Source organism: Mobula birostris, chromosome 1 (genome assembly GCF_030028105.1).
Source record: "Mobula birostris isolate sMobBir1 chromosome 1, sMobBir1.hap1, whole genome shotgun sequence".
NCBI lineage: Eukaryota > Metazoa > Chordata > Chondrichthyes > Myliobatiformes > Myliobatidae > Mobula > Mobula birostris.
In genome coordinates, this window is record NC_092370.1 from 62989265 (window position 1) to 63014133 (window position 24869).

General features: G+C 43.7%; 1 protein-coding gene across 1 annotated transcript in view; it reads right to left on the reverse strand.

Annotated features, from left to right (window-relative positions):
* Positions 1 to 17346, reverse strand: part of dlgap1a (discs, large (Drosophila) homolog-associated protein 1a) — a 334277-nt gene extending 316931 nt beyond the window's left edge. The window contains exon 1 of the mRNA XM_072256043.1: positions 17265 to 17346. The gene's annotated coding sequence lies outside the window, so the exon portion shown is untranslated. The remainder of the gene's footprint in view (positions 1 to 17264) is intronic.
* Between the last annotated feature and the right edge of the window lie 7523 nt (positions 17347 to 24869).

Here is a 24869-nt window from a genome sequence, read left to right on the forward strand (position 1 = left end):
TTGTTGCCTTTTGAGGTTAGTGGTATCAGCAGCAAACTATCAGTTTAACTGATGGATCACTGGAGATCCAGTTATTGGTGGATGGTGGATAGAGGAAATAGGTGAGGGGAGAGAACACACCCCTATGGCACATCAGTACTGTGTGAGTGGGATGTAGAGATGTACTTGCCTAATCTCAGATATTGCCTCCTTTCAGAGTGGAAGTTTGTGTTCTACCTGCAGACCAGACCTGGTGTATTAGTTTAGAGAATTTCTTTTGCAGAATCTCAGATATGATTGTATTGGAGGCTGAACTGAAATCAGCATAGAATCCTAACATATGTACCAGGGGAGTTGAGGTACCATACTATGAAATGCAGACCGATATTAACTGCATCATCTACAGATCTGTTAGCTTCGTAGTTGAACTGCAGCAGATCTACAAGTTTTGAGTAACGTATTTGAGAAATGAGATGACCAGCCTTTGAAAAGTCTTCATGTCATTTGAATAAACCTGCATGCACTTGTCTACTGACATCACAGATACAAGTTCAAGTAATTAAACAGCACTCTTAAGTTGTTTTCATCTATTTTGTTAACAATATCCAAAAGAAAATGAAATATACATGAAATACAGTGTGAATATAATTCTTGAAATCACATGACTGTGCTGCTACATAGAGCTACTCTTTTAACTAATATTTAAATACAATTAGCCAGTTATTGGCAAATGAATCAAATGCTGGTCTAATCCCCTTCATGTTCTATCATGAACAGACTCTAAATCAGAGGCTATGAATTGGCAAAATTGAACAAATAAAATTATTACTATAAAGTATTCACCTTATGAGATAATTATTTCTGTTATATATTGAGCAGGTGGAGCAAATCGAAAAAATACCATTCCCTTATCTCTTACAGCCATTTGTCTAAAACTTAAACTAGTGGCCCATTTTGCTTGAAGCCATCAATGGAATTAGATTATTCCTCCCCTGAGACTCTCTCTGTATGTGACCAATAGCAAAAAGCCTTTCTCACTCTTCCTTCTCTGGCTTCTAGTATCCTGCCCCGCTCTAATTCAGCCTTCTGAAATCCCCCATGAAGTAAGAGTACCAGACCACTGGCATCCAGTAGCAGTTTGAACAAGGACAGCCTTTATAATCAGTGTAAAGTTAATTCAACAGTTGTGTAATATTTAATTTTTGGTAAGCAAACAAGTGTGCAATATTCAGCAGTCTGAAAAGTAATTTTGCAACTCATTTGAGAGTATAAATTATTTTAGACAGGAATGAAGGAGGATAATAATCAAATAATATCGTAATCGGTAGAGTGACATTTACACAGGGTGTGGATTCCAGCATATTATTCAAAAATGGCAGCACTAATATCAAAGCATCTTTGTAAGGTGATTGATGTTTTAATCTGTCTGTTTTTAATTTTACCTGCGATTATTAGGTGCTCATGTAAGGATGTATGTATGCTTCTCCAAAGCCATTTCTCACAGTGTAAAGGTCACCAACACCTAATAAATGGCCCAGCTGAATCTGCTTCCTTTCACCTGCTACTCAGTCTTCCTGTGTGACGGTGATTTCACTGGAGTCTTGATCCCAGGAAGCTGCACTGAGGGAGCCTACGTTACACCGTTTTTACAATCTAATCTCTGATATCCTTACTCTGATCCATTTATCTTTTAATTGTAGCAAGCTCTATTGTGGACATGTGGGACATAATTAAAAATTGGACTGCATAGTGCTTATATTTCTATAATCAATACAGAGAATCTGTTGGTCATACTTGGATGTCAGGTTCAATACATCCTTACCCCAGCTCATGTCTACCTTCACTGAATATTTTTGAATTTGACTTTGAATTTATTTAAATCTTACATCCCTCCCACAACGTGAAGGAGTAAAAATCTTTATATTATGACTCCGTTGCAGTGTATAGCCATGAGAAATTTATAAGCCTAATGGCTTGTTGAAAGAAATTGTCTCATTGCCTGTTGGTCCTGGCTTTAATGCAGTGGTAGTGTTTGCCAGATGGAAGCAGCTGTAACAGTTTATGGTTGGGGTGACTGGTGTCGCTGATGATCTTCCAGGCCTTCTTTCTGCACCTGCTGCTGTAACTGTCCCCAATGGAGGGAAGTTCACATTCACAGATGCGCTGGGCTGTCTGCACCACTCTCTGCAGTGCCTAGCGATCAAGGTTGGTGCAGTTCCTGGACCAGGTAGCGATACAGCCAATCAGGGTGCTCTCAGTGGTGCTCCTGTAGAAGGTCTTGAGGATTTAGAGGCTCATGCTGAACTTCTTCAATCACCTGAGGTGGAAGAGACACCGTTGTGCTTTTTTTGCCGCACAACCAGTGTGTACAGTCCAGGTGAGATCTTCGGTGATGTGTATACTGAAGAACTTGAAACTACTCATCCTCTCAACTGTAGTCCCATTGATGTTGATCAGGGCGAGCCTGTCTCTGTTCCTCCTGTAATCCACAACAATGAATGATTTCCTAACCCTGTAAATAAATTGTCTCAGCTTACACACCACAGGATCATTTCAAGTCCACCAGAGCCTACCATGTGTTTGCTCTTCAGTGCTGCAGTGGAGTGGTCACCCAGGCACTGAATCTGTGAAGGAATGATTCCATCGTTGATATCATTAAAAATAAGGTGGCATCTTGACCTCTGGGATTTACCAGCATTGTTGGCTTCCTCTGTGTGCAGGCAGCATTGACTACACTCATGTATACAAAGGGGCTTCCACTGATACCCCAGACCTTTCTCTTAAAATACAGATTGCCACAAATTATGAGAAGACCTTTCAGATGGCAATTCTCTGATTGTAGGTCCTATGAAAGGCTGCACTGATGGACACTTTCGGGGACTGGCTGAAGGGCTGGATCCTGGGACACAATGGCCAGCCTCAATCTCCAAGGCTGCTCGTTCTAGTGTCTTCTACAAGACAGCACTAAATGCAGATACAATGAGAGAAACATAAGTACAAGAACTGCAGTGTAAAATGCCAGTAGACTCCTTTAGATGGGAAGCGGTTTTGGACTTTATGGCCCCTCTGCCTATTAATACAAAGCTTCAAAGATTTATTATGAAAGTCTGTATACAGAATACAGCCCTGAGATTTGTCTTCCCACAGGCAGCCACGAAACAAAGAAACACCATGGAACCAGTTCAAGAAAACATCAAACACCCAGTGCATGGAAAAAAAAGAACAAACTGTGCAACTGGCAAAATGCAAGGGAACAACACATAGAATATCAAACATCGAACCAGAAATATTCAATTTAATTCAGTTCAGCACCGTGCCATAAGCCAATGCTGAGAGCAGGGCCATCCATTCATTGTTGAAGCTTCCCAGTTCACGTCGATCAAATCACTCAAAAACAACAAAAATAAGTAACCAGAATCCAGGAACTATTGCAACAGGAATCTCCAAGTTTCCCAAAACGAGTCCACAACCTTGTCAATTATAATCATGGCAGCGTAGATCCCAACACTCCTGCAATTTCCTCCAACAGCATCTAGCGAGAGGGAGAGGAAGACAGGTGAAACGCAGGCAGATGGCACTGAAGACCTACCCATCCTCCACTCTCATCTTCATTGACTTCAACCTTGCTGGACGCTTCAGTCAGGGAGAAGCAATGGAGTCGCTCATGAGCTCATGCCCGTCTCCAGGCTAGCAGCCCTCCAGGCCGCACACTCCACTCCAAACCTCACTGAGGTCCCTCACAACAAAGACTGCAAAGCACCAGATCACTCATTCAGCTTCAAAGCACACCATCAAAATCACAGCTTCTAATCGCACGCAGCTTAGTAGTACGATTATATTTGAAAGAAGTAGTAATTTTGTGGACTGTCAGCAGGATATCACATTGTTCACTGGCACCATCTTTATCTGTGACAACAGAATAGTGTACATGGCAACTTTTGAGTGCAATTCCAAACATGCCTCACTATTCTAGCCTTAATAGAGGAGATGAAGAACATTAAGTAAGTTTTCCATTATCCTAATTTGAATAAATGTCAGTAGGAGTGTGTAGGAGTGTAGATGGACTAAATGCTTGTGTGAATAACAGCTTCCTGTGTGTAAGAAACTGAATAATTAGGTCTGGATAAGTGTGTCTGTTTTAGACAGCAGTTTTGTTAGCAATCTGCAGCTCATTTTGTTCTACCTTATATGTTCTTCAAACGTTTTGATAATAAACCATTGTTTGCAGTATTCCCACTACCTGAGTGATTCTAGTCTCTCCTGCCTGGATCTTATAACAGTAGGGTCTCTCCCTACACCCTGCCAACATACAAGGACTCCCTGTTGGCATGTGTAACTGGGTCTTGGTTACACTGGCTGCTGAGGTGTTTAAAATGGCTTCTTTTTATGTTATATAAAATGGCTTTTCTGTAATAGTAACTGCGATGTAAGGAGTTCTCTCTCTCCCTGCTTGTTTGGGTTATATTATTGATAACGGAGAGAACGAACCAATGAGTGTCCATGTTATTCTATCTGTATGTGTGGGAACCTGGGTGAGTGCGCGGGTTTATCAGGAGGAGAACCAAAGAGGAAGGACGTGCTGGGCGCGCTCTGGTCGACCACCATGGTTGGTCCCAGGCGGCGGGTCGAGGAGGCCGGAGGAGATCGAATGGTGGAAAGAAGACCCCAATAATTGAGCTCCAACGGTTCTGCATGAAGGTGTCTTTTACTTTCCTTTTATATTGTATCTCTATTAATTACATAGTTCCAGAAGATCTATAAAGTATAATCTGTAAATCGTACATTGTGTGCTGTCTGATGTTTGATGTGTGAGTTTGAACCAGGGTGCATTACACAGCAACTACGCAAATGTGAGACAGGGTTTGGCGGGCGGACCGGGTTTCCCCTAGATAAATACGAGCCGATAGCCCTGAGCATTACATTTGTGGGGGCTATTGTCTGGGGTTTGGATTCTGTGGAAGCTGTGTAAATCACCATGTTAAGTTAGTGCAGAGATGGACCTGGATAAGATTGCAAGCTGGTGTGAGTCCGAGGAAGGACCGGTTAATCATGCGTGCATGTTAGGTGGGGTGGATTTTCGCACTTCGGAAGAAGTGCTAGTGCAAGGGTTGAGTCTGATTAAAGCTACCGGCAAGGTAGAACTCATAACTAGAAGGTGCGGAAAAGTAGTGGAATCCAGCTTGGTGTTGGTTCGTACGAGTGCTGATGTCATGACATTGGAACCCTCCCGGAGGACGAATTTGAGGGGACACTGGAGGAAGAGTTTGATGAGGCACCAGGAGAGGTGCCAGTAGCCACTGGTGGAGAGTTGAAGGAATTTGCGAGGGATAGAGTTCTCGGGGTAATAAGACAGAAGGGGCAAGAGGGGTCAGAGTGGGAAGGATTGGTCAGGCCCTGTCCCCCAGCTACAGTGAGACCTCCAAGTTGGCAGTTGCCATTACATCTCTGGCAAGAAGGGCCGAGGGGCCTTGCCCGAAGCTGAGAATTTTCTCAGGAGCCACGCCCACCCCAGAATGGGAGGACGATTATGAGACATGGATTGAAAACATGTCCCAGTTGTTAGGGGAGTGGCCAGGCTTGGATGATTAAAAGAGACAGTGATTGGTGGAAAGCTTGTGGGGAGTGGCGGCCGGTGTCGTCTGGGGGCTGAAAGCTGAACAGCCCTCGGCTTCCCTGTCAGAGTATCTGGAAACTTTGGAGGGAGCGTCTGGATTGATAGGAGGTTCCTGGGAGCTCTTAGGAGAGTTTCAAAACATGCGGCAGGGAAGAGGGGAAAAGCTCTCAGAATACATTTTTTTGGCTGGAAATAATGCTTAATGGGTTGCTGCTCCGAGGGGCAGTAAAGGCGGACGAGGTGGCAAAGTTGAGGATGAATCAGATATCTAGGGGTTCCCTGGGGGAGGACAAGGTGGCTTGGAGTTTCCGGCAGTTCTATAAAAGGAGCCCTTCCCCCCCCATCATTTGTTCAGCTGATTAGAGAGGTGTGGGAGGATGAGAGCACGTTGGGCCAGAGAGAGGACTCTGGCCACCGGGGACGATCCTCAGTGGTACAGGAGGTGGTGGCAGGGTTGAGAACTGAGCGACCCAAGGGGTCCCAGGTGGGTAGGGACCCCTCACATGAGTGGGATGACAAGGAGAGCACCTCTTTCGGGAGGCGGGTCGTGCAGAGGGCTGGGAGTTGTGGGCGTCCTGGGAGGAAGGGGCGGCAGGTAGCGTGTGCTATAACTGTGGAAAAGAGGGCATTTCTGGCGGGAATGTGAGCGACAGGAGGTGTGCTACAGCTGTGGGGAAGAGGGACACTTCCAGAAGGATTGTGAGAGACAAGATGCCCCGCGGAGGGCAAGGCCCTGGGCGACTAAGAAGGAAAAGGTGTCGGGAAACTTAGGAGAGACTCAGTGAGGGAACGGACTGGAGTCTCTGGAGGAACACATTCCCCGAAATCTACCATGGGGCCCCCGCAAGCCCAAGCCCTTATTCCAGACGGATTAGTGGAACCCCGCTCCAGCGTGTCCCTACGGATAGAGGGAATCTTTGCAAGGTCCATCCTTGACACCGGGTCGCAGGTCACCTTATTGTACCGGTCGTTCTACAACAAATATCTAAAGCATTTGCCCATAACCCCGTTTAATGCCCTGGAGATTTGGGGTATAAGTGATGGTGATTACCTATATGATGGGTACCTGTCAGTGAGATTGAAATCCTCGGAGGGCGATGTGGGAGTGTCTGAAGCCCTTGAGACACTGGTGTTCGTTTGTCCGGATCCGGTGGAAACAGGTGGCACTGCCCTTCACTAACACCACTCTTGTGCCACAGCTCCTGGGAGCCTGTAAGGAGAAGGCGGGGGAGAACTTTTTGGAGACCCTCTCAGTACACCCAGTGTCTCGAGCGGCGTTCGAGGAAGTCAGTAGCAACAGGGGGCTGGATCCTGAGTTCAAATGAGGGACGGTGTGGTGTACTCAGGGGAGACCTAAAGTGATACGGTCAGGGGAGATGGCACTAGTGTTGGGGACCCCCAGATTCCCCGGAGTACTGGTGGGTGAGGTCCTGTTAGTAGACGCCCCAGAAGACCTTGAAGGGGAGTCCTGGTTCCCAGCTGGGGTGCTGGTGAGACCTGAATTGCAGAGGCCCTTGGTTGTACAGGCTCGCCGGATGGGGGTGATTGTAAGGAACACAACGGAGATGGAGATCACCTTTAAGCGCGGGATACCCCTCGTGCACTTGTTCCCGGTGACGGTGATGTCTAGCGCCCCCGTGAGGCCCACTGGAGGAAAACTATTGGAGAACAGGGGGCGACTGACCGAGGATGCCATTAATTTTGAGGACCCCCCTGTGCCGCCGGAGTGTAAGAGAAGGCTGGCGGAGAAGATGTTGAAGCTAGGGGATGTCTTTTCTCAGGGCGAGTTTGATGTGGGTTGTTCCAAGAGCACTTGTCACACTATCTGGGTGACTAATGACACCCTGTTTAGAGAAAGGTTGCGGCGGTTGGCCCCGGCTGATGTAGATGATGTGCGGCAGCACTTGCGCCAGTTGAAGGATGCGGGGATTATCACGGAGTCCCGGAGCCCCTATGCGTCTACCATAGTAGTGGCCGTGAAGAAAAATGGGAAGGTACGCATGTGCGTGGACTACAGGACCCTGAACCAGCGCACTGTCCCTGACCAGTATATGGTCCTGAGGGTTGAAGAAGCGTTGGCCTGTTTGAGTGGTGCCCAGTGGTTTAGCGTATTGGATTTGCGGAGCGGGTATTACCAGATTCCGATGAGTGAGGCCGATAAAGAGAAGACAGCCTTCATCTGTCCCCTGGGATTCTTTCAGTTTGAACGAATGCCCCAAGGCATATCGGGGGCCCCAGACACCTTCCAGAGGAACATGGCGAGGACAGTGGGGGATATGAACTTGCTCAAGGTGTTGGTGTATCTGGATGACCTGATAGTGTTTGGATCTACGTTGGAGGAACATGAGGAGCGGCTGCTGAAGGTGTTAAGCCAGCTGAAGGAGGAAGGGTTGAAACTTTCCCCAGACAAATGCCAGTTCTGCAAGACGTCTGTCGGCTATGTCGGACACATAATCTCGCAAAGTGGAGTGGCGACTGATCCGGCTAAGGTAGATGCAGTGACTACCTGGCCGAGTCCCCAGACTGTGAGCGCCCTGCACTCGTTTTTGGGGTTCTGTGGATGTTATCGGCAATTTGTGAAAGTATACGCTAAAATGAGTCAGCTCTTTAACCAACTTTTGTGCGGCTATCCTCCCGTGGGGAAGAAAAGGAAGGGAGACTGAGGGCAGGAGGTAGGAGGATATCTGAACCCGTCAGAGTCCTTTGGACCGAGGTGGGATGCCCAATGCGAGGAGGCATTCCAATCACTGAAAAGGGCACTGGCACAGGCCCCAGTGTTGGCTTTTGCTGACCCCCGGAAGCCGTATGTGCTACACACTGATGCCAGCCAAGAGGGGCTGGGGGCTGTCCTGTACCAGGAGCAGGGCAATGGATTGAGGCTGGTGGCATTTGTCAGCTGAAGTTTGTCACCTTCTGAGAGAAACTATCCCACTCAAAAGTTGGAGTTTCGGGTGCTGAAACGGGCGGTGGTGGACAAGTTGAGCGATTATCTATATGGGGCCAAGTTTGAGGTGAGGATGGACAAAAATCCTCTCACTTATATTCTGACCTCGGCAAAACCGGACGCTACAGGGCATCGGACGTTGGCAGCCTTGTCTGCCTATGAGTTCAACCTGAGGTACTGGCCGGGGAGCCGGAACATCGATGCAGATGCTTTATCTCGTCGGGCACATGAGGGATTGGGCACGGACGAGGAGTGGGAGAGCATCCCTGCCCCGGGAGTGAAGGCCATGTGTCAATTTGCGAGCGACGCTGAAGCAGGAGCCCCGATGGGGCCGGATCGGGCAGTGGATCAATTGGGGATTGATGATGACGTTCTACCCACTGTTTATTGTAATTTGACTGCTCTGAAGAACAAGCAGTTGCTGGAGCTGAGCCTCAAGGAAGTGGGGGCAGCTCAGCGAGATGACCCGGGCATTGGCACTATCTGGTACGTGGCTAAAACAGGGGACAAGACGAAACACGCCTCAGTGACTTTACTACTGAAAGAGTGGCCTCGGTTGAAACTGGAGAACCAAATCTTATACCAGGTCATGTTGCCCCAGGACCGCCCCCGGCATTGCCAGCTGGTCCTGCCTGAGAAGTATCGGAAGACTGTGCTCAAGTCACTACATGATGATTCCAGGCATTTGGGGGTGGAAAAGACTTACGGATTACTCAAGGACCGGTTTTACTGTCCCCGGGTGAGGGGGGAGGTAGAAGAATACAGTAAGACATGCAGTTGTTGCATCCGGAGGAAGATCCTGCCTGCGCAGGCGGCTCCTTTGTCCCACTTGCAGAGGGTGGGAACCATGGACCTGGTGTGTATGGATTTCCTGTCTACTGAGCCAGACCCCAGCAACGCCGCGAATATCTTAGTCATCACGGATCACTACACTAGGTATGCTCAGGTGTTTCCCACTAAGGACCAGAAAGCGACCACAGTGGCTAAGGTATTTTGTTCATTATGGCCTCCCCAGACAGATACATAGTGATCAGGGATAGGACTTTGAGAGCAGGCTTGTCCATGAATTACTGGATATGCTTGGGGTTGAGAAATCCAGGATCACACTCTATCACCTGTAGGGTGATCCTCAGCCTGAGAGGTTTAACCGGACCCTTTTGCACATGTTCAGGACTCTGGAGATTGGACAGAAGAGTAAGTGGAGTCAGCACATCCGGCATTTGTTTTCAATGTTACAATTGTACCCTTAATGACGATACGGGGTACTTGCTTTATTATCTGATGTTTAGGCGGGAAGCAAGGTTGCACATTGACCTTTGTTTTGGGACTGAAGCAGGTGAATTACCTTCGAAGCCCTATCTTAAGTATGTGTCCGATATGAGGGGAGAGTTGAAAAGGGCGTACGAGTTGGCTGAGGCGGCGGCCACCAAGCAGAATCAAGGGAATAAGAGGAGGTATGATCAGAAAGTAAAGTTCGCCCATCTTATGCCGGGAAACTGGGTGCTTATACGGAATTTAGGACTACCTGGTAAGCACAATTTGGCAGATCGCTGGGCAGCCACCCCCTATATGGTAGAGAGCCAGATGCTGAACCTACCTGTTTACTGGGTGAGACCAGAGGATGGGAAGGGGCCTGTCAAGGTACTCCATCGGAACCACCTATTGCCCCTGGGTCAAGAAGTGCAGGTAGACCATGAGCCCGAATTGGAGTTTACGCCTAGTATGAGGACTCTGCGGAGGCGTGGGGCGAGGGAGGAGCCCACCGCAAAAGAGACGGGGCTGGGCCCAGCCCCAGAAAGGGATACTGATTTGGAAGATGATGATTCGGATGTGTGGTACCTGCTTCCATTTGTTAATTCCCTGGTACCGGAAGAAAAGGCTCCTGACCCTTCCCCCACCGAGTTAGGTGAGAAGAGGGGGGGGTGTTGAGGGGCAGCCTGGGATACAGCCGGCCTTGGAAGGAGAGAGGGTGGAACCAGAACCTGAGACAGAGGGCTCCGAGTTGCCGAGGGGTCCCAGTGAGGGAGCGGGCGAGGGTTCGACATGTAGACCCAGGGTGTCTCCAGTTGTGTCTGAGCCAGAAGGATCGCCAGAGGAGGTATGGATGTCTCAGAGAAACACAGAAACATAGAAACATAGAAAATAGGTGCAGGAGTAGGCCATTCGGCCCTTCGAGCCTGCACCGCCATTTATTATGATCATGGCTGATTATCCAACTCAGAACCCTGCACCAGCCTTCCCTCCATACCCCCTGATCCCCGTAGCCACAAGGGCCAAATCTAACTCCCTCTTAAATATAGCCAATGAACTGGCCTCAACTGTTTCCTGTGGCAGAGAATTCCACAGATTCACCACTCTCTGTGTGAAGAAGTTTTCCTAATCTCAGTCCTAAAAGGCTTCCCCCTTATCCTCAAACTGTGACCCCTCGTTCTGGACTTCCCCAACATCGGGAACAATCCCCCTGCATCTAGCCTGTCCAATCCCTTTAGGATTTTATACGTTTCAATCAGATCCCTCCTCAATCTTCTAAATTCCAATGAGTACAAGCCTAGTTCATCCAGTCTTTCTTCATATGAAAGTCCTGCCATCCCAGGAATCAATCTGGTGAACCTTCTTTGTACTCCCTCTATGGCAAGGATGTCTTTCCTCAGATTAGGGGACCAAAACTGCACACAATACTCCAGGTGTGGTCTCACCAAGACCCTGTACAAATGCAGTAGTACCTCCCTGCTCCTGTACTCGAATCCTCTCGCTATAAATGCCAGCGTACCATTCGCCTTTTTCACCGCCTGCTGTACCTGCATGCCCACTTTCAATGACTGGTGTATAATGACACCCAGGTCTCGTTGCACCTCCCCTTTTCCTAATCGGCCACCATTCAGATAATAATCTGTTTTCCTATTTTTGCCACCAAAGTGGATAACTTCACATTTATCCACATTAAATTGCATCTGCCATGAATTTGCCCACTCACCCAACCTATCCAAGTCACCCTGCATCCTCTTAGCATCCTCCTCACAGCTAACACTGCCATCCAGCTTCATGTCATCCGCAAACTTGGAGATGCTGCATTTAATTCCCTCATCCAAGTCATTAATATATATTGTAAACAACTGGGGTCCCAGCACTGAGCCTTGCGGTACTCCATTAGTCACTGCCTGCCATTCTGAAAAGGTCCCGTTTATTCCCACTCTTTGCTTCCTGTCTGCCAACCAATTCTCTATCCACATCAATACCTTACCCCCAATACCGTGTGCTTTAAGTTTGCACACTAATCTCCTGTGTGGGACCTTGTCAAAAGCCTTTTGAAAATCCAAATATACCACATCCACTGGTTCTCCCCTATCCACTCTACTAGTTACATCCTCAAAAAATTCTATGAGATTTGTCAAACATGATTTTCCTTTCACAAATCCATGCTGACTTTGTCCGATCATTTCACCGCTTTCCAAATGTGCTGTTATCACATCTTTGATAACTGACTCCAGCAGTTTCCCCACCACCGACATTAGGCTAACCGGTCTATAATTCCCCGGTTTCTCTCTCCCTCCTTTTTTAAAAAGTGGGGTTACATTAGCCACCCTCCAATCCTCAGGAACTAGTCCAGAATCTAACGAGTTTTGAAAAATTATCACTAATGCATCCATTATTTCTTGGGCTACTTCTTTAAGCACTCTGGGATGCAGACCATCTGGCCCTGGGGATTTATCTGCCTTTAATCCCTTCAATTTACCTAACACCACTTCCCTACTAACATGTATTTCGCTCAGTTCCTCCATCTCACTGGACCCTCTGTCCCCTACTATTTCTCGAAGATTATTTATGTCCTCCTTAGTGAAGACAGAACTAAAGTAATTATTCAATTGGTCTGCCATGTCCTTGCTCCCCATAATCAATTCACCTGTTTCTGTCTGTAGGGGACCTACATTTGTCTTTACCAGTCTTTTCCTTTTTACATATCTATAAAAGCTTTTACAGTCAGTTTTTATGTTCCCTGCCAGTTTTCTCTCATAATCTTTTTTCCCCTTCCTAATTAAGCCCTTTGTCCTCCTCTGCTGAACTCTGAATTTCTCCCAGTCCTCAGGTGAGCCACTTTTTCTGGCTAATTTGTATGCTTCTTCTTTGGAATTGATACTATCTCTAATTTCCCTTGTCAGCCACGGGTGCACTACCTTCCTCGATTTATTCTTTTGCCAAATTGGGATGAACAATTGTTGTAATTGTTGTAGTTCATCCATGCGATCTTTAAATGCCTGCCATTGCATATCTACCGTCAATCCTTTAAGTGTCATTTGCCAGTCTATCCTAGCTAATTCACGTCTCATACCTTCAAAGTTACCCCTCTTTAAGTTCAGAACCTTTCTTTCTGAATTAACTATGTCACTCTCCATCTTAATGAAGAAGTAGGAACCCCCTCCGGAAAGGTTGACCTATTTAGCGCCGGGAGAACAGGGTGTGATCTCTACTGCCCTGGGAAGTTATATCACTGCTTTATGCACCTGGATCGGATTTTTTGTTTTGCAAGGAGGATTGGTGAACTCCTTTAATGTCATGAGGACATGACTTTATTTGGTGGGGGGAGAGTGTATCTGGGTCTTGGTTACACTGGCTGCAGAGGTGTCTAAAATGGCTTCTTTGTATGTTATGTAAAATGGCTTTTCTGTAATAATAACTGCGATGTAAGGAGTTCTCTCTCTCCCTGCTTGTTTGGGTTATATTTGATAAGGGAGAGAATGAACCAATGAGTGTCCATGTTATTCTATCTGTATATGTGGGAACCTGGGTGAGTGTGTGGGTTTTTCGGGAGGAGAACTGAAGAGGGAGGACGTGCTGGATGCGCTCTGGTCGACCACCGTGGTTGGTCCCTGGCGGCAGGTCGAGGAGGTTGGAGGAGATCGAATGGTAGAAAGAAGACCCCGTTAATTGAGCTCCAATGGTTGTGCACGAAGTGGTTGAACTCTGATAAGTTTGGCATCTTTTACTTTCCTTTTATATTGTATCTCTATTAATTACATATTTCCACTAAGATCTATAAAGTGTAATCTGTAAATCGTACATTGTGTGCTGTCTGATATTTGATGTGTGAGTTTGAACCAGGGTGCATTACACAGCAACTACACAAACATGAGATACGGTTTGGTTGATGGACGGGGTTTCCCCTAGATAAACACAAGCCAATAGACCTGAGCATTACACGTGTATTTCATGAACTAGCGCTTTCAAACGCTTTCCTGAAAATCACCTCTCCCTCCTATTAGTCCTGACAAAGGGTCTCGGCCTGAAACATCGACTGTACCTCTTCCTATGGATGCTGCCTGGCCTGCTGTGTTCACCAGCAGTTTTTGTGTGTGTTGTCTCCCTCCCATTTGTTGGTGTCTGGTTCCTATAGGGAGCATGCCCTCAAGATGATGGCTTTGGACTGTACTGCAGCAAAGTGCTGACAGCTACGTATGTGCAACTGAACCCAGTCCCACAAACAGGACAAAAGCTGCAGATGCTAGAAATCCAAAGCAACACGCAAAATGCTGGAGGAATGCAGCAGGATAGGCAGCATCTATGGAAAAGAGTAAGCATTCGACGTTTTGGACTGAGACATTTCATCAGGACTCAGGGTGTCAGGCTGAAATGTCAACTGTTTACTCTTTTCCTTAGATGCTGTCTGGCCTTCTGAACCCAGTTCCACTGGGAATGCTATAAGTTCTGTTTTACTCAAGAATTAGGTGTAAATGACCTTTTCACATTTCAGCTGTTTTTGGGAGATATTATGGTTTTATCTGAGGGAGCCAAACTTGGTGACCTAGTGTGATTAAGGACTGCTTTTTATGTTTATTCTGACTACTTGATCTCTAGTTGAACACATCTGAATTTATAGATGGTAAATATTGCGAGTTTATCCCAGCTCATACATATCCATTGCATATTGGAAAATGGCTCTGTAAGAGACTTTAACACAACATGAGTCTTACCATTGCATCTCAAGACATTCTTCACCAGGCTAAGGTAATCATTTTCAGTTTATATGTACACTAATTAACCAGCCTAACAGAATCTTTGTGCAGGACTCACTACAAACAAATGAAAGCAATAAATTTGCTGACACAACCCAAAAAAATTATGTATTTATCGGAATCAGAGTAGATGAGCTTTGTGGTTTTTATTCTTCCTTATATTCCAGTATAAAGCTCTGAAGATGAAGTTAATAAAAGCATAATTCAATGTTCAGTAATATCACTGATAAACAGCAGTTCCTATTTACTCACAGGGATAACCAACTTTCACCAATGCTATTTGTCTAAAATCAAGTTACTTAAAAGGTTATCACTCAAGGTGCATTATTCATCTCAATTGAAAGGGGTGACCTTCTCTGACCTCAAATACAACTCCACCTGTGCACCTTGACTACTTTGCCAGGATAACAGTCATTCTCAAGCTCCCAGCCTCAGGAGCTTGTTGCTGATCACTGCAACATCTTACAAATTTAGAAAGTTGCCTAATCTTCCTACCCAAGGAGAGGAGACATCATTTACCTTTCCTTCAGCTTACAGAAGCAGTAGAGTGAGTACAGACATTCATCAAGGTGTAAGCAATCAGAAACTGCTGACAAGCTCCTAATAGTGGTGCTTGGCTATAGCTTCAGACTGTTTTTTGTTGTTGTCCTTTTGTATTAAGAGCATGTCTCGAATGGACACTGTTCTTCAACAGCCTATCCAGATCCATCAAATCTTTCTCTCCATTTCTGCATTATCTCATCATTTGGAGAAATACTCTCCTTGTCCTTTTAAGAACCCACTACAAAAATACCAACTGCTCTGTGACAGTGAGAAGTGTAAGCACTAATAAAGTTAGTTTCAGCAAAATATTACTGGGGATCTGAAAACCCTGTTCTGTAAACGGTACAAATGACGTGCTCACTTTTAGCGTGGCTTTCACAGGCAGCACTGAAGTGACCAGCAGCACTACATTCATCCGTGACTACTCACTGTGGAGTGGTTTTCAGAGCTAGTGATCTTGTCAGAAGTCCTGAAAGATTTGCCATGAATAATAGCTGAATTGTCCCCATGCGCAAGCTGCAGTTAAAATGAAGAGCAATTGTTTTTTCCATCCTGTCAAGTGGAAAGTCAATCACTTCGGATGATTAAAGCTGTGGTGCAATTCAGAGCAATGTGAATGCAAAGCCATGTGTTCAGTTACTTCTATTAGATGGTAATAGAAGAAGGAAATTCAATAGACGGCAGAAACGGGAAAGAATTCTTAGCTTTCCTCAGAGGATGGAGAGTTATTATTTAATATGTAGATAACTAATTTTATAATACATTCTGACAGCATTAGCAATTGATGGTAATTCTGCAGAGGTCTGAACCATATTGAGTAGGCCTCTGCAGAACTATCATGAGCTTCTAGTGTAACAAGTATACAAATAGATCTGTCAGTGACTGGAAGCTCATTTTCACCTCTTCCACGCCAGATTCATGAATCAGGACTAGGCATTCTTAATTGCTAATATGAGGTGTTACAGAGCCATAGAATCATACAAAAGTACAGCACAGAAACAGGCCCTTTGGCCCATGTAGTCAATGCTGAAACATTTAAACTGCCTTCTCCCATCAACTCACACCAGGACCATAGCCCTCCATATCCCTACCTTCCAAATACCTATCCAAACCTCTCTTAAACGTTGAAATTGAGCTCACATGCACCACTTGTGCTGGCAGCTCACTCCATAGGCTGAGTCATAGAGCACAGAAACTTACTCTGGGCCACTGGGTCCACACAGACTATAAAGCATCCATTTACACTAACTTGTACTAATTATATTTTATTTTTCCCACCTTCCCATTAATGCCCCCCTCGCCTTCCCACCACCTCTCTCCTCAAATTCTACCACTCACTTACACATTAGGGGCAACTTACAGTGGCCAGTTTACCTTATAACCAGCTTACCTATGTGACATAGGAGGAAAATAAAACACGAGGAGGGGACGAGGGCCGGGTTAGGCTGGAGGGGAAACCCACATGGTCTCAGGTAGAACATGCAAACTCTAGACAGCGATGAAGACTAGGATTAAACCCACATCACTTGAGCTATGAGGCAGCAGTCATATAACCTTTGCAGCAATGTAGAAGAGGGATGGAAGGAATAGACAGGCATTGGGGATCTATTTTATGGGACCATTCAACCAGATCATTGTCTAGCAAAAAACAGCATTACAGGACTCATTACAAGTTTTCTTGCACCTTTATGAACTATTGTTGTTCAGTTTGAGAACCTTTTTGTATGAGTTCTGTTGAAGTGGAGAAGGAGAAGGACCAATGGGCAAATACCTAATTATGAATGGAGCATGCAGAATGTAAGCACTTCCCATTGTTGCGAGCATATATTTCCTAGTTGCATAATTTACACTTTACTAGCTGCACAATTTTCAGTAATCTATAATCAATAATTTATTCTGTTCTTCCAGCACAGCTCCATTGCTAATAGGTCACTGATCCTCTGATTATACTGTTCTATGGTTGTTAAGTACTTCATCCTTTGATGAGTATTTAGTTGAGCTAGATCCACATTCAAAGGATGTTTTAGCTAATGAGCCATCATAATAATTTTGCCATTCCTTCATTCAAGCTTTTATTAATGCCTTGATTTTTACGTATAAATTGCATTTTCACAGAAGTCCTTAACACATTTTACATTTTTTAAATCTTTTCTTCAAGAAATGGAAACATAATTACCTTTTTTGTCTGTGTTCCCTGACTCCTTGTTCTTTCCTGCTCCTTTGTGATTGTTTTCTTCCCATGTGCTCTTGTCAAATTGATGAATAAACTTTTAGCTAAAAATAATGAAAGAGGCAATGAGTGGTGTAACACAGCTGCAGTGCAGTGCAGCAAGAATTAATGTAGCCAGTAGCACTAACCAAACTATCATAATGCACACCAAATAGATACCATCTGCATCTTGTATTAGAATATACACCTAGTTATTCTCAGAAGACATGTTGAAAAGTTGAACAGGAAAGAAAAATAATTGCTGGAGACTGGCCAAAACGTGTCTCAAACAATACTTCATGCTGAAACCATTTCTTTTAGATTGAAGTAAATTTTACCACTTCATAGCTGTGTCAGTAACTCTTCAGATACCAAGAATTAAATGAGGATATGTTAGTGTTAGGATGTGGAATGTGTTCAAGAATCACAAGAGATACCCTGGTCATCCAAGCACACTGGTCATGATTGATTTTGCTTATTATTTTTGCTAAAATTTATAAAATGAAATCAATCTTCTAATATTTCTCTGCACATGTCAGTAATCTGTTGAGAGGGAGAGAAAAGGAGTGTGTTAATTACAACCAAGGTCATCCCATTCTCCAAGATTAAGAATCCCATTGTAAGAGAGTAGGGAGAGTAGAGAATGAGATTAGAATCACCCTACTTCTTGAAAATTTACTATTATGATTCTTAATTGGTTCCTTAAGGTTGTGATAGCTAGGGGTCTTAGTGGAGATAACCTCCCACTACCGATTAAGTACTCCCAATGGCATTGCGACTCAAATAGCCACTTTCGACCATGACCATACATTTCCCCACTTTATATTCCATCTGTCAATTTGTTGATCACTTCACTAACTTATTTGCATTCCTTTGTAGCCCCCTCACAACTTGCTGATATATTTACCTCGGTATCATTGGCAGATTTGTCCCTTCATCCAAATCATTAATATAGAGATTAAATATTTTGTCCCTAATACTGATTTCTACAGCAGTCCAATATATACTGATTTCCACTCCATAAATTATCCATTTCTCACAGCTATCTGTTTTTGTTAGCTTGCCATGCACTTTCCCATGCTAATATATTACCCAACCCCAGTATACACTAATCTTGTTGAGTAGTTTGAGCTTGCGTGTTTTCCATGTGTTCATATGGGTTTCCTTGCCAGCCCTCGTCCCCTCCTTGTGTTTCATTTTCCTCCTATGTAGCATAGATATGCTGGTTAGAAGGTTAACTGACCAGTCTAAGTTGCCCCTAATGTGTAAGTGTTAAAGGAGAGAAGCAGCGGGAAGGGAAAGGTGCACTAATGGAAATTTAGGAAAAATAAAAAGCAATTATCATGAGTTAGTGTAAACATGTGCTTCATAGTCTGTGACATCTTATTGAATGGCTTCTGCATTACAGAAATATTATATTCTGCTAATTCTCATTTATCTACCACTTTCTTGTTATATCTTCAAAGAGCATGGTAAACTTGTCAAGCTTGATTTCCTTTTCATAACATCATGTTGATCCTGATTGATTGACTAATCATTTTCTAAGTATGTTGGCACAAAACACAAAAACATAACACCTTAGTTTGAAAGGATTTTTTTGTATAGATTTGGAAATGAAAAGTATTGCTTTTTCTACGAATACTGTACCGCACAGAAAAGGGAAATAATTCTACTGGAACCATAAAATGCATTGCTGAAATTCCCGGTTATTACATGCACGAGATATTTTGGTAACATTTTTAGTTTGCCTAATTCTCTGTGAGTAGATTCCAACTATATTCTAGGTTTATAAGGTTTGTTGTAGGAAAGGGAAGTTTTATCTCATGTAGAGGTTTTGGGCCCATTTGGGTGAAATCAATATTTCCATAGCATAACTCAGTCATTTTAACTGCATTATTAGGTTTATATACTTTAATCACTGATCCACTTCACCATCTATAGATCAGCTGGGTAACTGGATTGTTGAAGAGATGTGACTTTGATATAAAGATTATAGGGATGGTTCAAATACTTTCCAACATTGATCTCTATATCCTTGTGAAGCAACAAATATTACTATATTTTTCCCATCAATGTTGCCCTCATCTGCATTTCCTCTATTTCCTGCACACCTGTCTTCAACCCCTCCCACCCCTATAATAGGGATAGGGTTCCCCTTGTCTTACTTACCCTCTCCAAGACCTTCCACATCAAGCACATCATTCTCCTAACTGATGCCATCTTCCAGTATGATCCTATGACTAAGCACATCTTTACTTCCCCCTCCCCTTTCCACACATGACTCGTATACATTCATCCTTCCCCATTTATCTTCCTCCTGGCACTTATCCCTGTTAACAGGATAAGTGCTACACGTGCCCCTATTGCTCCTCTCCCACCACCATTCAGGACCCCAAACAGTCCTTCCAGGAGAGGCACTACACCTATGTGTCTTTTGCGGTCATCAACTGTATCTGGTGCTCCTGGTGTGATCTCCTCTACATTGGTGAAACCCAACGTAGATTAGGGGATTCCTTCACTGCGCACCTTTGCCCTGACCACCAAAAAGGCAGGATCAGGATTTCCTGGTCACTACCCATTTCAATTCAACTTCCCATTCCCATTCTGTCCATGTCTGTCCATGGCCTCCACTACTGCCATGATGAGACCAAATTCGAGTTGGAAGAGCAACACCTCTTATTCTGTTTGGGTTGTCTCCAACCCAATTGCATGAACATAAGTTTTTTTAAACTTCTTGTAATTTCTCCCCCTTCTACTTTACTCTTTTCCATTCCCAATTCTGGCTCCTCTCATACCCTTTCTCACCGGCCCATCACCTCCCTCTGATGTCTGTCCTCTTACTTTTGTCCATGGTTCACAGCCCTCTCCTATTAGATTCTTTTTTTTCAGCTCCTTACCTCTTCGATCTATCAATTTCCAGCTTTTTAATTCATCCACCCACCTCCACCCTCACTTGGTTTCATCAATCACCTGTCTGCTTGTACTCTTTCCACCTTCTAATTCTGGCTTTTGCCCTCTTTCTTTCCATTCTGATGCAGGGCCTCAGACTGAGATGTCAAATGTTTATTTCCCTCCATGGATGCTGCCTGGCTTGCTAAGTTCTTTCAGCATTTTGTGTATGTTGTTCCAGATTTTCTTTCCACTACTACTTGTTGTGACTGACCAAAACTGAACCACACAGGAGCTATAATGGAGAATCATAAAAGTCCTTATTCACACAGCAAACCTTCAGGATAGAACATCCAGGTGAATCTAAGAGAATCTCAAGAGAGTCTCACTCTCCTGATAAGACGTTGTATAATACTTAAGCATAAAACAACTATAAATGATTTATTACAGTTCCAATAAACCATGGGCTCCCCTTGTGCTAAGATGGGGCCACACTCCGGGTGGAGGAGCAACACCTTATATTTCATCTGAATAGCCTCCAACTTGATGGCACGAATATCAATTTCTCCTTCCGGTAAAAAAAATCCTCTCCCTGCTCCACTTTCTCTGTTCCCAACTCTAACCTCTTACCTCTTCTCACCTGCCCATCACCTCCCCCTGGCTCCCCTCCTCCATCCCTTTCTCCTATGGTCCACTTCCCTTTCCTATCAGATTCCCTCTTCTCCGGCTATCATCCTTCCCCTCTCCCACCTTTTTATTCTTCCTTTCCGGTCCTGAAGAAGCCTGAAATGTTGACTGTTTGTTCATTTCCTTAGATGCTGACTGACCTTCTGAGTTCCTCCAGCATTTTGTGTGTGTTGCAATTGCTATAATTATCTTACCATTTTGAATATAGTCTGGTAATCTTACAGAATTACATGTTTAAAACGGTGGCACATTCCAACTAGCAAAACCCCTCTGGGCATTCAATACTTGTGTTTGTCCCAAAAACACGAACTCCCAAAATATACCCTTTTTGTTACAACATTGAAGGATGTCTCCATGAATATACAGACAGAATTTTAAATTGACCAAACAGATCTGCCCTGATCTGCATATTAAGTGGCAGGGATATACCTTTAACTGTGTGTTAATGCAGGAGATGGTCACTTAATGCCTTCCCTGACCTCATTCTAAATAACATGAACTCATCTATTGTGCAGTTTCAATTGGACAGAATCAGAATGTCCCACAATTGGTTTCATTAGCCTCAAAGTATTGGTTGGAATTTGTCCTGAGGAAGGGTCTCGGCCCAAAACATGACTGTTGATTCGTTTCCTCAGATGCTGCCTGATCTGCTGAGTTCTTCACATACAAGAGAAAACCTGCAGATGTTGTTTTGGCCTGAAATGTCAACTGTACTTTTTTCCATAGATCCTGTCTGGCCTACTGAGTTCTTTCAGCATTTTGTGAGTGCTGAGTTGGAATTTAACTTGTGTACAGGTTTTATTTCCTGAATAATGGTTCTCATTTTAGTTAATCCATAATTATTCTACCCATAATTTTGTAAGCCAAAATGATCCCCACTATTATTAATGCAATTCTGCATTTCTGTCATTTCTCATGGCCCAAGATCACAAGAGCTGAAAAACAAATTTGCTGGCATACTGCTTGTAGAAACAATAAGAAAGTAAATCATTGAGTACTACCTATATAAAAACAAAAGGAGTGGAACAGAGGAACAACATTGGAATACTGCAGTAAATGACAGCAGATATACAGTAGTAATGTCAAACTAATATTTTAACAAAGACATTTATCACTAGTGGAGTATTAAATATGCTATATGGTCTCATATAATCTTGTTGAACTCTGCTTCTGAAATACATTCCACTGCAGACAAGGTAATTAATTTGTACTGATGCACCAACATAATGCATTTCTTGTTAATGACTAGAGATACAAGGCTATGCCTCTGTACCGTCATTTTCTGATGGTGCTTAGCAGAAGCTAAACAAAGGGAATAAAAATTAGAAGCATCCTAATTACCTTCTGATGTTAATAGTCAATGAATGCTTATCATATTCACTTGAACTATTTTAGCCTCGATGAATATCTGATCTATTGAAGTAACACATGGAATACTATTTGAGTAAAGAAGTTTCCAGTTGGCATTAGTGAAGTGGTACTGTAGGAAATGAGTTAGGAGGACCACATTACAAAAGAACCAATGAGTGGGCATGCAAAAGCAGTAGCTCTTAATGTGGAGAAACTTAAATGTTCTGAAATTATCATAGTTTCAAAGCGATGAGAAGCTTGGAACTATGGCAATGGAGAGACTTGGAGCTGCAAATACAGAAATTACTAAAAGAGAGGGATGTGAATTAAATAAAAGCTAACAGAGTCTTGGCATTTATCTCAAGGAATCTGGAATATAAAGGGATATAAATATTTTCCTCCTGATCAGCCTGTTTGCTCTTTCCATTCTTGGCACTGTGACTTAGGCTGGGTGGTGTTTGATCTGGATTGCGATCTCCTGTAACAGTTTTGAGCTTTGTGACAACAACCAAGGCTTGGCTGCCTTGGATGTCCTGCAAAGTAGACAGGATTGCAAGCAGCAACTGGAACTCAGCTGAATCCCCAGATTACCTTTTGATATCCTGATACTATTAAAGGCCTCTGAACTATTTTAAAATACCTATCGTAAAGCAACAAAATACTAGGGATGGGTAATAAATGCTGGCTTAGCTGGTGACGCCCACATCCTGTAAATGAATAAATGAATAAAAACAAAAACAAGTTAAATCGTTAAAACATTATCTGAAAAATATTAAGAATACATTAAAGTTACTTTAAAATACTTAAATTTACTAGATGTTTGTTGGAAACAAAAATAAAATTAAAAAAACACTTCAAACCTTCTGGGTACTCCTCAGTGTCCAGCTGCTCACCCTGTAAGTCCTACCCTGGTCTGTCCTCCCAAAGTGCAACACATTATACCTGTCTTCATTAAATTTCATATGCCATTTCTCAGCCCATTTTTCCAGTTGGTCCTGATCCATTGCAAGCTTTGATTGTCTTCTTCGCTGTCCACTACATCCCCAAGCTTGGTGAATCTTGGTGCCATCTGCAAACTTGTTGGTCCAGTTTACCACAATTTCGTTCATATCATTGATTTAGATGACAAACAACAGTAGACGCAGCACTGATCCCTGTGGCACACCACTAGTCACAGGCTTCAAGTCAGAGAGGCAAACATCTACAACCACTCTCTGGCTTCTCCCAGAAAGCCAATGTCTAATCCAGTCTACTATCTCATCTTGAGTGCCAAGTGACTGAGCCTTCTTGACCAACCTCTCATGTGGGACCTAGTCAAAGACCTTGCTTAAGTCCACATAGATAATATCCACTGTCTTGCCTTCATCGACTTTCCTTGTAACTTCCCTGAGAAATTCTATTTAAGATTAGTTAGGTATGATCTACTACTTTATAAGACACTGGTCAGTCCACACTTGGAGTGTTGCCAACAGCTTTGGGCCTCATATCTCAGAAAGGATGTATTTTCATTGGTGAGAGTTCAGAGGAAGTGGGAATGAAGGGGTTGACATAAGGAGCATTGGGCAGCTTTGTGCCTGTACTCACTGAAATGTAGAAGAATGCGGGGGTAGCTCACTGAAACCTACTGAATGTTGAAAGGACTAGATAGGGTGGATGTGGAAATATGATGGGGTTATCCAGAAATAGAGCACACAGCCTCAAAATTGAGGGGTGACCTTTTAGAACAGTGGTAGAGAGTAATTTTTTTACCCAGAGAGTTTGTAAATCTGTGGAATGTTCTGCCCCAGACTGTGGTGGAGGCCAAGTTCGTAGGTATATTTAATGCAGAAGTTGATCATTTCCTGATCGGTCAGGGCATCAAAGGATATGGTGAGGAGGCAGATGTATGGGGTTGAGTGGCATCTGGGATCAGTCATGATGGAATGGTGGAGCAGACTTGATGGGCTGAATGGCCTAATTCTGCTTCTATGTCTTATGGTATTATGGTCTGAGCAGACTAGATGTCGAGGAAGCACCAAATGCTTGGCTCAGAGTTGGAGACCTCTTCCCAGAAACAGAATAATTTCTTGTGGTAATACAGGACCAGGTGGTTAATGCAAAAAATATCAAAAAAATAATAAAAGACCAAGAAATCTGAGATGATAAATGCAGAAAATGTAAAAGAAACCAGAAACAATCCAGCACAATACCGGATTCTGCAGCAGTTTGCTCAATTTGATTACTTACACAGGCACAATTAAGCGGCAAGCAATATTCACCATAATCTTGCTTTAATATACAAACTCATAAATGAAATCACACCTTATTATAAATACAAGCCTGATCCAGTTTTAGAGTCAGAATACCACAAATTGCATCATGACCGATTATTTATTATGGATAGGACAAATCATAGCAACCATCCAGATATAATAATACAGGATAAACAAGAACAAATTATTTAATAGAATTAGCCATTACAAACACGGGTATCAATAAGTGAAAGACACCAGAAATATGCTGAATTAAAAGAGTAAATTGAAAGACTCCGGTATACATTGTCCTGACAGTAATATCTACAACTGGTATCATCCCAAAGGCACTGCACAATAGCATTAAACAATTAGGGCTACACAGTAATATCTATGTGAATCTTCAGAAAGCCAT